Source organism: Aythya ferina (assembly GCF_964211825.1).
Source record: "Aythya ferina genome assembly, chromosome: 2".
Classification (NCBI taxonomy): Eukaryota; Metazoa; Chordata; class Aves; order Anseriformes; family Anatidae; genus Aythya; species Aythya ferina.
In genome coordinates this window covers 117,038,157-117,050,229 of record NC_140297.1, presented here as the reverse complement: position 1 = coordinate 117,050,229, position 12,073 = coordinate 117,038,157, and the positions used below count along the sequence as shown (strand labels likewise).

Sequence of the window (12,073 nt, the reverse complement as noted above, 5' to 3'; positions counted from 1 at the left end):
TGATTAAGAAAACAAAGGCTACATCTTACTGTTTCCATATAAGAGGAGTAAGAAGAGGAATGATTTTTTTTTAATATATATATATATATTCCTGCAGAGTTTCTTTTATTAAATTGCATGATTATCTTGAAAATAAGTTGATATTAGATGAATGCACACACCAAGAATTCCACAGCATGTTTTCAAGAATGGCGTATTTTGAAAACAGCAACCTTTTATTTTACGTTTTCTGCAGTGCTTACAGTAATTTTGTTAACATTTTAAAATTTGTTGTATCAGTAGGGGGTTATGATCCCACAGCATCAAATTAGCATAAGCACAAGCCAGTTACATACTTTTGAGGACAGAAGGGGTTTGTTAGGAATTTATCTCAGTACAAAAACATTGCTTTGTCTTAGAGGGGAACAAATTCTAAAAAGTTCACCCTGGGTTAACAGGGAAAGTGAAGTTGCCTGAATTTTTACCTGAATTCCTGAATTTCAGATATTGGTAGCTATAGATAGGATTAAAAGATTACATGGGCTATATAAAAATATATAAAAATTGATCTTGCATAAAACAAATTGGATTGCTAATGAGAAGGCTGGAAAAAAAAAAAAAAAAAAAAAAAAAAAAAAAACACCCACAAAAAGTAGATTGCATACTCAGTTCAGTCATATAGTCATAGTCTTTATTCTACGTGAATTTTTTTAAGATGTATGGGTGATCTTTTATTATAATATACATATAAATATATCTGCATCATATAACAGTGTTGAAAATGTCTTAATCATCACTTTCTTCCAAGCCTTAGATTGCTAGAATGGAAAATACATTTATTTAAAAGGAATTGAGGTAATATTTTCTAGGCATGTAGTCTGGTCTTTCAGGGAAGTCTCCCAGTGTTTTCTTGGACTCTGGAAGACAAATGTAATAGGAAGGTCATCTCCACTGGAACAAGAAAAGGAAGTACTTTCCAGAAGTGGTTGAAAATATTTCAGCAATAGTTTTTCCTAAGGGGAAAAAAAGAAAAAAAGAAAAAAAAAAAAAAAAAAAAAAAAGGTTTATGGAAATGACTATGTTTTAAGAGGATATTTCAATCTCCCTGAAGTTATTTCAAAGACATGCCTCTAAAAAATAAACATAGCATTATTGCTTCTGATAGATATCAGTTTGAATTTGTTTACTTAACTTTTTAGTGACTTAACTGTCAGCTCCAGTTGTATGAAAATACTCATTTATGTGTTATATTGCATATTTCTATACTACAAACTGTATATCTTATTAAAACAATACATGGCTCCTAATAAAAATATGGTATTTCCCTTATGTGAAGAAAAATGTCAGTTGTTCATTTTATCTTGAAACAAAAACAAATTTCAGCATGTTAGAAGATGGAGAAAGAAATGAAAAGGATAGCTGAGACGCATCTTTCCTATCTCTTACGGATGACAGATATTAGCAATTTGGAAATACTCTTCACAAATCCTGAAAGTTGACTATATCACTATGCAAGATGATATGATGTACATACAAAACATACAAAATAATGAAAGCCACAAAAATATTAAAACTGATCTGTATACTTACTTTTGTTTATTTAAAATATTTTAATTTTTAAAAGGAATAGAAATTGATATTTAATTGCCACAAATTTAAATCAGACACGTGTAAATACTTCAAATTTTTTTATACGTTGAGCCTCTGCAACCAGTGGATACCAGATGTCATGTGAAACAAGGAACTTCAAGTACTTCTTTAAATGCATGCACAAGTTATCAAAAAATATTGATATTAATTATCCTCCGCAATGATCTCACACTCAAGGAAACATCAGAAATAATGTTCATTTTGCCTCCAGGTAGGATAAATTTTGCTTAAAAATGTGTCAGTAGAAAATAAACATTGGAAAAGGATAATGCAAACTCAGTTTTTCAGATGATCGGCCAACCACTAAATTTAAGATTTGTTTTTTCCTCCCCTAAGACATTCGGAGTAGACTAGTAGTCTATTTTCCTATGTCTTCCACCTAACAATATAGCTGTGTAAATGATCAGTGATCTAGTCTCACCAATATCTTAGCACACTTTCTACTATTTTCATAACCTCTGTTTGCACCAAATAGAAGAAAAACACAGATAAATTTCCATTTTATGTCTTCCGTGCGTATTTGTTTAAGTTAAATGTATTCCAGTTAGGGTTATGGCAAGGAACAGCATGTCCATGTAAAATGATATGGACAGACCTCTTGACCTTCTCCACTAACTTCTCTGTTGCATTGGGGATTGCTTTGGTTGGCTAGCGGTTGGGCAGTTTAGAAAGCCAGCTGCCATAGACAATCAGAAAAAAAAAAAAAAAAAAAAAAAGACTAAAAATATTTTGCATTATTTATGTGAGAAAGTGGCAGGAGTGTGGGGGAAGATCTGTATTTCCCTCTATTTCCCTCCTTGGGCCTTCCTCTACCTTGACTGGTAAGCCACACCCAGACATTATCTGTTGAAGATGACTTGACTGTACCCATAATTGTGTATGATTTGTTTATAAATGTGTATGGTTTTGATCAAATATATTTTTAACTCATAACTCCAATTAAAGATAAATAAATAAATAAAACACTGGATTATTTTTGGTAATGGCCATTCATCTTCCCAGTTAAATCTGTCTTTATTAAAGCTATTTTTCCCCATAGCTTTATTGCTCACACGAATAAGGTATTTGTCATATGGATTGGATTTTCCTTCTGGGTTCTTCTGACTTCCTGTGTATGGCAGGGAGAAACTTCCATATGTTTTTTTTAAATGCAAGAAATGGCTTGCCTTTTTGTGTTGCTAGCTTCTCAGTATTGGAGTAGAATAATAATTCAGTTAATCTTCCGGGCAGCTAAAACTCCTAGTGAAAGATGCATTGTTCTTGTTACTGAAGCTTTCTTTTTTTTAACGTTTTTGTAAAATGTTGCTAATTTAATCATCAAGAAAGAGAAAATCAAATGCTGTGATAAAAATTAAGGTTTCCTACAATAAAGAAAAGGTAGTTAAAGGCAAATGATAAGCCAAGGAAATGAATCAACTGCAAAATCTTAACATATTCCCAGAGCCAAGTGTAACAGAATGCTTATTAAAAGCTCTGAATAAACTGGTTAACCTTATTAAAAGGTAGCTTAAAAAACAGATTGTGTAGATAGTCTATGATTAAGTTACACATTATAAAACAAAGAGCTATTGACTTCAATCCATATTTTGTTAGAGATCTCCTGACTAGGTCTTAGGAAAGTTAACTTCTGTGTACCTTAGTTTATTATTAAAAGGACTTAACATTGTGTGACATCGATGTTATGAACCAGGACATTAATGTTCTGGTTTCAGCTGCGATAGGGTTAATTTTATTTACAGTGGCTGGTATAGAATAATAAAATCATAGAATCATTAAGGTTGAAAAAGACCTCCAAAATCATCTTGTCCAACCATGGCGCCATGTTCTGTATTTTGGAGGAAAATGATGCTGACAACATACTGATATTTCAGTTGTTAAAGAGTAATGCTTACACAGAGCCAACGACTTTTTATCTTCTTATTCTGTCCTGCCAGCAAAGATACTGGGGGTGCACAAGGAGCTGGCATGAGACAGAACCAGGACATCTTTTTTGTTTGTGTATTTGTAGTATTCTCTCGTTCTCCTTTTTCTACTCCTCCTTCTCCTTCCATTTTCTTTCCTATTAAGCTGTTGTTATGTCAACCCACAAGTTTTGCTTCCTTTTTCCCAATTCCAATTTCCTATCCCACTCTGTGGGAATGAGCAAACATGGTGGAATGTGGTGTTGTGGTGCTTAGTTGCCTGCTGGGTCGAACCACAACAGAAGCTTTCTTCTTTAATTCATTCAAAATTTCTAAAGAGTTCTTAGATGCAAGAGATGAAAAAGTGAAAAGGCAGGAATATTTAAAGTTGATCTGCAACTGCAAGAACAGGAAGGAAGTTCTCAATATTTGTGGCTAGCTATAAGGTATAAAAATTATTTTAAAGAAGAAAAATACCAATTAGATGTACATATTGCTGACCTATACGGAACTGACAGTTAAAAGCTAACATGAGATTCTCTCTCAAAAAAAAAAAAAAAAAAAAAAAAAAGTTAAATTTCAAATAAAATAACCCAGGTTCCCTGTGTATATATGCACTATTTCAGTCAGAAGCTGTATGAAGATTTTGCAAATTAGTAGTCATCTAGAATAATCTCAAGATTAAGATAAGTATACAGAAATGAAACCAGATAGTGTTTTGATTTCAGTTGTGGTATTACTGGAGAAATAGCTACTTCAATCTTTAAAACACTTTAGAGTACTCTAATAATAATCCACGTTTTGTATATGAAACATTTTTTTCCAGAATACCTTGGTGCGCAATGTGTTTTATGTTGACACACGTTTTAGGCAAATTGTTCCTTAAGATCAATGTGATTATCTGATTGCTTAGTGTTAGTTAAAATGCGTGATGAATGCATGACAAAAGGTCATAAAAAGTTGGTCCAAATATGATATTTTAAATCTTAGTTTCAGAAATGCTTCACTGCTAATATGCCATTTAGGCTTATGTGACAATCACAATTAACTGGAGATAGGACGTTTATACTCTGGGCTGTAATTAGCTTTCCTCTAATGAATCCTAGCTAACTTCAATATTTTAAATAAAAATAAAATTCTTCTCGGTCTAAGAGTAGTCTCATGTGATGTTTTGCCTTTTTTATAGGTTAATTGACCTAGGATTTGGGGAAATCTTTAAGTTTGGCAAATGAACTTGTGATATATGAAAACTTGTCCATTTTAAAATGCTTTAGGCATTAAACTACTTAGCATTAAAATTGCTCATGTAAGACAGTATCTTTGCATATATGTTAGCTACAAGTTGTTCAAGTATAGATTTATACAAAATAGACTTCTCAATCCTTGAATAATTTGACAAATGCTAAAATTCAAAAAGTTCTTATGAATCCTGCAGGTGGGACTTGGGTGAATCCTTAAGGTCCTCGAGTGGTCTCAGTAAAAGGAAGAAAGATAAGAAAAGCTGTGGTGGTGAAAAAGCCATCTGTAAGTCTAGCAAATAGAATACTAAAAAAAAAAAAAAGCCAGTAATTGTCATGCACAGTGGAATGTAACATAACTAATATATACATATTCAAAATTAAATAAGTTGAATGGTTGTTTTACAAGTTTTTCTCTTCTTCTTCTTCTTCTTCTTCTTCTTCTTCTTCTTCTTCTTCTTCTTCTTCTTCTTCTTCTTCTTCTTCTTCTTCTTCTTCTTCTTCTTCTTCTACTTAAATAAAAATAATAAAGTTCCTAGAGAAATAATTGTAATATCAAATTTGATTGAATGTATTAAAATAGTGCCTTATAAAAATGCATACTAAAAATAAAAACGTTTGGCATTTTCCAGGATTTTACTTAGAGAAAATGGAAAGACCACAGATAAAACTGCAGAGTGTTTTTAAAAGACATGAGATAGTAATTCTAAACTGGACACACCAATTAGAGGGTATTTATACTGGTATCTATATCTAGAGGGTATCTATAGTCCTTATATATATACAAATCTATTTTGCAGTTGGTTTTGAGAGCATCAGTAAAATACTGGAAGGCTTCACTTCTTACTGACTTGTCAGGGGCATAACAGTGTTTCCAATATTATTGCAATGATAGTGAGTACCAGGGGTATTATTTACATAGGAAAGCCTATTGCAAGGATTAATCAGGAGGAAAACAAATAAATAAATAATACTTGCTGTTGCATGTAGTGTTAAGAGAGGTTTGTTTCACTACAGTAAAGTGCCATGTTCAGGATCAAAGTGTAAAACACAGTTTTGTATTTTAATATGTATATGCAAATATTCAACTAATCTAACAAGTAAACATTCACAGTGAACTGTGTCATTTGTGTTTTAACAAATATATGACATTCTTGGAATCTCCATACTATCTAAGAAGTGCCATTGGTGTTATGGGCAGCTCTCATATAAGAAAGTCATTCTGATTCCATGTTACTGTTGATTTTTCTATCTCGTGATAAATGCAAAAGCGTAACGCATAAAGTTAAATTTTTCAGTTTGCAAAGTGTTTCAAATATCGATTGATAAAATATGTAATACCACCAGCATAATCATCACCATCATGAATCTTATGATGGTTGCTGAATGCAGGTAACCTTTGATGGTTTAAGTGTAATTACTGTGTTCTAACAGAATGTTCTCTGTAGAGTATGGTGCAGCTCTCTTATTATTAACAAAAATTAAGAGTAAACTCCCAGTAACTGCTGTTTATTAAAAATCTTTCATGAAGAATGATGTTTTTGAATTACATAAATTAAAAATGGGTTTATAGAAACCTTATAAAGGCAATAAAGACTTCAAGTGAGTACTGCAGGTCTGGAATTTGTGTTGCAACCATTTTTATCTTTCCACCAAGTTGGTCCTGAGATTCCTGGGCAATGTCACATTTATTTCTTCTAGCTACTCTCCAACCATTTAACTTTGTCTTCTACTTTCTGGAAGCAAGTAGAAGATGTAAAGTCAAGTAAAACCTTGATGGTTTTAGAGCTATATGTCTATAAGATGCTGGTACAAAAAAGAATCTCCAGGTTGAGACCATGGAGAGCTGATTTACCCATCACTTTCGATTAGCTAACAGAAAACTGTTGACAAAAAAATATATTTCAGTGAAGAAATAATCACAGGAGCATCTATGAAACATGTTTTCTACTGTTTGGCAAGATTTACTTCCATATTTCCTCATTGACATTCGCTGTTTACCAGGCTAGGCATTCAAGACTTTTTCTGTGAATAAACTGAATTTTAATAGCTCCCACAGGGAGACGTTGCGGGAATTGTCACACTATGTTTGATCACTATCTCCATCTAGGTCTCTATCTATGAGGAGTAGGAGACATACCTGCTACTTTAAAGAAAGATGAATCCTTTCTATTCCAGTATACACTATTGTGTAATTATTATCAGACCTGTTTGCATAGGAGTCATTCCCTAGAGCAACAAAAAGAATTTATGCTTTAAACTGTAAGATTAGATTCAGTTTTATCATTTTTTTCTTTTTTTTCCCAAAGCACAAAGAATATTAATAGACATAAAACTATTCTTTTTTTTTTTTTTTTTTTTAATAAATATTTTCTTCAATGTCCACTGATCGTTGTGAATCCTGCAATGTAACAGGAGATTGCATAGGGAAATACAGGCATATCTAGGTCAGCAAGCAGAAGTACTTTTTCTATTAATGAAAACAAAAGGAAATGTGGCAGTTTATTTATCTTTATATTTCCTTCAAGCTCTCTAGCTTTAAACTGCAGAAAGAGTACTTTTTTCTTTTTTTTTTTTTTTTCTGTAATACAATATACAAATATATTGTCCCATAAAATTTATGCTTCAAGGCACAATAGCCCTGACAGGACTGATAGAGCTAGGAAGATCATCAAATGATTCTTAAAATTTTTTAGATAGACAGATCCAAAGTACTTTAAAATGTGGAGGAACGAGAGCAGGATTTTCTTACTGGTGTTTCAAATGCAGCTGGGCGATGAGACATTTCTCTCATGTGACTGTTGTCAATCTCCACACTCACCTATGCACTCATGAATATTTTACATCAGTAAAGTAAGGGCTCTTTTCAAAAGAAACAGCAAAATTAATGTTCAAAAAGCAGGAAGGTATCAGGTCCTTTATCATAATTAAAACTCTTCACGATAAAGGTGATTTTACAAATCTAGTATGAATAAAGCTTTTCTTTACGATTCTCAAAAGAAAGCTACTCAGATTATAGACAAAATTATTAATCACAATGCTGTAAATTCAAAAATGTAATTGAGACATCACAACTTAAAGAGTTCTCTACAGTGTTTTGTGTAATGATGACAAGGCTCTGAGACCATCTGTCCTGTCCAACTGTCAAGAAGGAAAAACTTCTATGCAAAGCATAACCGAAGACTAATATTATCTAGGATTTTGCTTTGAACGACCTGAAATATCATGCCCCAGTTGCCTTAATTACACTGTAGTATCTGAACACTAACTTCACTGCATGCTGCAGAGCTCCTGTGGAGCTCTTCTGTAATTCTTTTCCTTGGAAGTTTAGCAGCTCCAAGGGATCCTGGCGCTCTCTCTGCTATGCTGCTAATGGCTGCTCTGGCTCCCACTGGCACAAGTGGCAGGTAGAGGCAGCCAGAAATCTGCAACAGGGTGCTGGAGACTTTCTGAAATGAGCCTTACTGCCCTGCATTACCTAGGACTATTTGACACCTTTGTAGTACCATCCAGATGAGAGCAAGGAGTAAATATGGGTTTGATTGTTTGTTCTGTGTTGTTGATGTTTTGTGATGTTTTGTTTGCTTGTTTGTTTGTTATTTTTCTGTAACGTTCCTTAACTCTGTGGAGGTGGAACTTCAGAAAATCTCCACAGGAGTTTTATCTGTGTGGAGCCTAATCTGTTGTAGAGGGCTGGCATTCCTGCTTGTCATAAACTCTTCTTCCTCCTCCTCCACTCCCCACTTTTTTCCCCTGTGTGTTTTTTTGTTGTTGTTGTTGTTGTTGTTGTTTTTTTTTTTTTCTTGTGTGTGTTTTTTTTTTCTCCATGTGTTACATTTATGCAGACTTTGATGTAGGAATACATAAACAAAGGGATATAGATGATGTAGATAGGACAGAGAAGTGGTGAGCAGTTGGACACTCTGCAGACAACCCATGTCTCAGCGAGCCTTGAGGGTACACTAATTTGTCTGGTAAGCAGGTAAAACACACATCTGAGAGAACTTTTAAGAAAGTTCTTGTTACTTCAGCTTCTGTTAGCTTGTTCTTGAATTTCAAACAAAGCAAACTTTTGTTGTTGTTGATATTTAGATTGTTGGGTCAAGTCATTCCAGAGTTTTACAAGAGACAAAGTTAATTGTTCTACTGGGATTAGATGAATTTTCAGAACAGTTTAGTAGCAGTCACCTAATGCCTTAAGGTCTAGCTATTTACAGCCTGCACTATAAAAATTTGTTTTGAAAGGATTTCTGTTGAATGCCAAAAGTTGAATATCCAGAATGAGGAATTACTGAGCTTTGGGAGAAGTGAAATTCTGTGTTGAGTTCCAGGCAGCCTGCCTTCTAGACTATGGGGAGATGTAGAAGGGCTTGGGAAATTTGTCCCAACCCACACACATCATCTGAAATGGAAGAAAAAGAAAAGAAGCCAACAGCTGTTGCTTCATTGGCAAAGTCTGCATACACTTTTTTTTTTTGGTATGGGTTACCGAAAGACAGATTATTATGAGATATAAAATAAGCAGCTGGCACAACTTAATTTATCACTCTGCGAGCATTTTGTCTAATACTTTTAACTGTCAGAAGAAAGACCATGTAGATTATAATTACCTGGGAAAAAAAAAAAAAAGTTTAAATGGTGGCCACTGGAAAGTACGGTAAACTGAAAGGGTCACCTATGTTGAATGTTAGTAAATGAAGCAATGATCCTCTACCATTAAGTTCACTGTCTGATGAGCCATTACTTAGGAGGTTCAAAATGTCTGGCAGGTTAAGTTTATAGAAGCTACATCAAAGCAATTAGAGAATTATAAAGGGTATTCAGCACTTGAGCTTTATGACAAATGGTCTTACAACAACAATTGGTCAGTTTATCTCCTTTTCTGTCAAATATTCACCTTCACTGAAAGCTTTGCATGCATTTTAATTTGTCTTAAATTTATGCATAACTAGATTAGTGGTTCCTGGCAATCATTTGTTTTGCTTTTCTGCTTTCAGCCATCTTTTTTTTTTTTTTTTTTTTTTTTTTTTTTACCACCTGCTGTATTTGCCTTCTGCTCAGAATATGCTGTTGACACTTACTAATAATGCAGATTACATTTACTTACTATGACAGGCAAAACACTAAGTAAAAACAAAACAATAGAATCCCACATTCTTGTTCTCTAAGTAATAGCTTAAATGCCAATAACAGATTTATAAGAGCATTAATTCATTAACATAGCAGGTGTCTTGTTGGGCTTAAATAAAGGCAGTGTGCAAATCTGACTAAAAGTTATCTCAAGCTTTTAAGCATTTATTTATATATATATATATATACATATATATATGCCTTATAAATATATTCTCAGGTCAATTTTGATTTCCTGGTATTCACGAACATTTTCTGCTATTCAAAATATAAATGTTCTTCAGGAATAAAAATTAGCTTGATACAGATCCTATTTGGCTAAATCCCTACTTTTACTATTTATTTTCTATCTCTAAATTCTCTGTTGATAACTGTTAACTCTTTGCTCGTGATTTAAAACAAGCTAAAAAGCAACACACACACACAAAAAAACAAAACCACCACCACCACCAGAAAACTATTTGTGGCCTTTAAACTATGGTGATCAAGCCCAGAGACAAGCTTCATTTATTATGCATCAAACACATGGTTAGAGTGATAGCAGAAAAGTAGTAAATGACTGCCCTCTGAAACAATGTACCATTGACAGACAGTATCCGCCACAGAACAGCCTTCTAAACCTCCTGTGTGAATTGCAGCAGTCTGCTTTTTCCATGTATTTAACTTGGAAGATGCATGAATTACAATGATCATGCAGAAAAAAAAAATTAAAAAGAGTAGTGATCCATTCTGTATTACAACAGGATTGCTCCATAATTGGTATTGTTGGTAAAGGTGTGTATTTTATTTTATTTTTTGGTGAAATCTAGGTCAAGACAGAATAAGTACATTAGCCCCCCCAATACAAATATAAGGACCATTTTACATGGAAATAGGGATAATTCAGAGTATTACAGGAAGGGAAAAGGAAACCTTCAGAAAGACAAATTTTCATACAGACAAAAATGGTACGTTATAGAATATGTATAGGTAGCCAGTATTCATAATATAATGTAGTAAGTCAATAATGCAGAATTTCAAATTAACTGAAAATTCACTTCCTGCTGTACTTTTAAGGGAAAAAAAAATGCATGAATATAGAATTGAGTTGTTTAAAGATGTTATTTTTCTTTTCTTCTGAGGTCTTTCCAAAAAGCTATTGTTAAACATACAGATTGCAGTGCATAATATTTTACTGTAACTAGGGAAAGAGAATTTTTTTCTTGATGCATTAGACACCTAATTTGAGAACCTCAGATAATTGCTTAGGCTCTTTATGTATCCATAGAATAAAAGTAGGTACCTCCAAAGAGCACCTCAGAGCACCTTAATTAGGAGGCATCTACCTCCATTTACTATACAGAGAAATTAGGCTTTTAGCTTATGGAACACTTTTCCTTACCTGTGCTTAGTGACTGTGAATCTTGAGTTATTGGAGTTTTCCAGGAGATAGTTTCCAGGTTGTTTTTAACTGGGGATGGTAGTACAATGCACGGAGCTGGTGTCAAAGAATACAGCATAGTTGCTGAGGGAAAGAAGGAAGCCAGCCGCAGTAAGAGGGACTACAAGAGTCTAAGCTAAAGAGAGCGAAGGAGTAGAAATGAGTACGTGTCTTAGTTACTCACATGGAGTGTTCAGAGTCTGTGAAGGAGAAGTCAGAAGCTGGCATCCTCCAATAGGCAGAAAACAAGCTCTAGGAAAGAGTGTTCATGGCATGGCTTTGGAAAAGCAACTTTCAATAGTCCTTAAAAATGTATGTTATATGGCAGTGGGTGTTAAGATGCTATAAAATGCTGCTTTAACAGAAACGGCAAAATGCCATCTGGAACAATGCAGTGATACAATAAGACTGAGTGACTGTGGTCTGGTATCTCATTCTGGTATTTCATTTAGAAACTCAAGTGTGTAGCTAGTACAGTTTTGTGAGTATCTGAATTAACTATATGTACTCACTCAAATATGTTTGCAACAGAAGGAGAGAAAAGGAAGCCATCAAAACTGAATGAATACATATGAGAAAATATTTTAGGGAATACTGGGCCAGATCTGAAAAAAAAAAAAGAAAGAAAAAAAAAGAAACAGAGACATGGGGAATGTTAAAAGAAATACCAAATCTGACATATTTAGAGGTGACATATTTCAAAAATGTCAGAGTTTTTCAGAGATAACAGAGATGGGAGTGACAGAGATGTAGGA

At 33.6% G+C, this 12,073-nt stretch overlaps 1 long non-coding RNA gene across 1 annotated transcript; it reads right to left on the bottom strand.

Annotated features, from left to right (window-relative positions):
• Positions 1-794: 794 nt before the first annotated feature.
• Positions 795-11,456, bottom strand: LOC311432772. The gene is made up of 2 exons (XR_014690317.1): positions 11,280-11,456; positions 795-992 (listed from the first exon to the last, which is right to left on the bottom strand). It is a non-coding gene; the product is annotated as an uncharacterized lncRNA (long non-coding RNA).
• Positions 11,457-12,073: the final 617 nt, after the last annotated feature.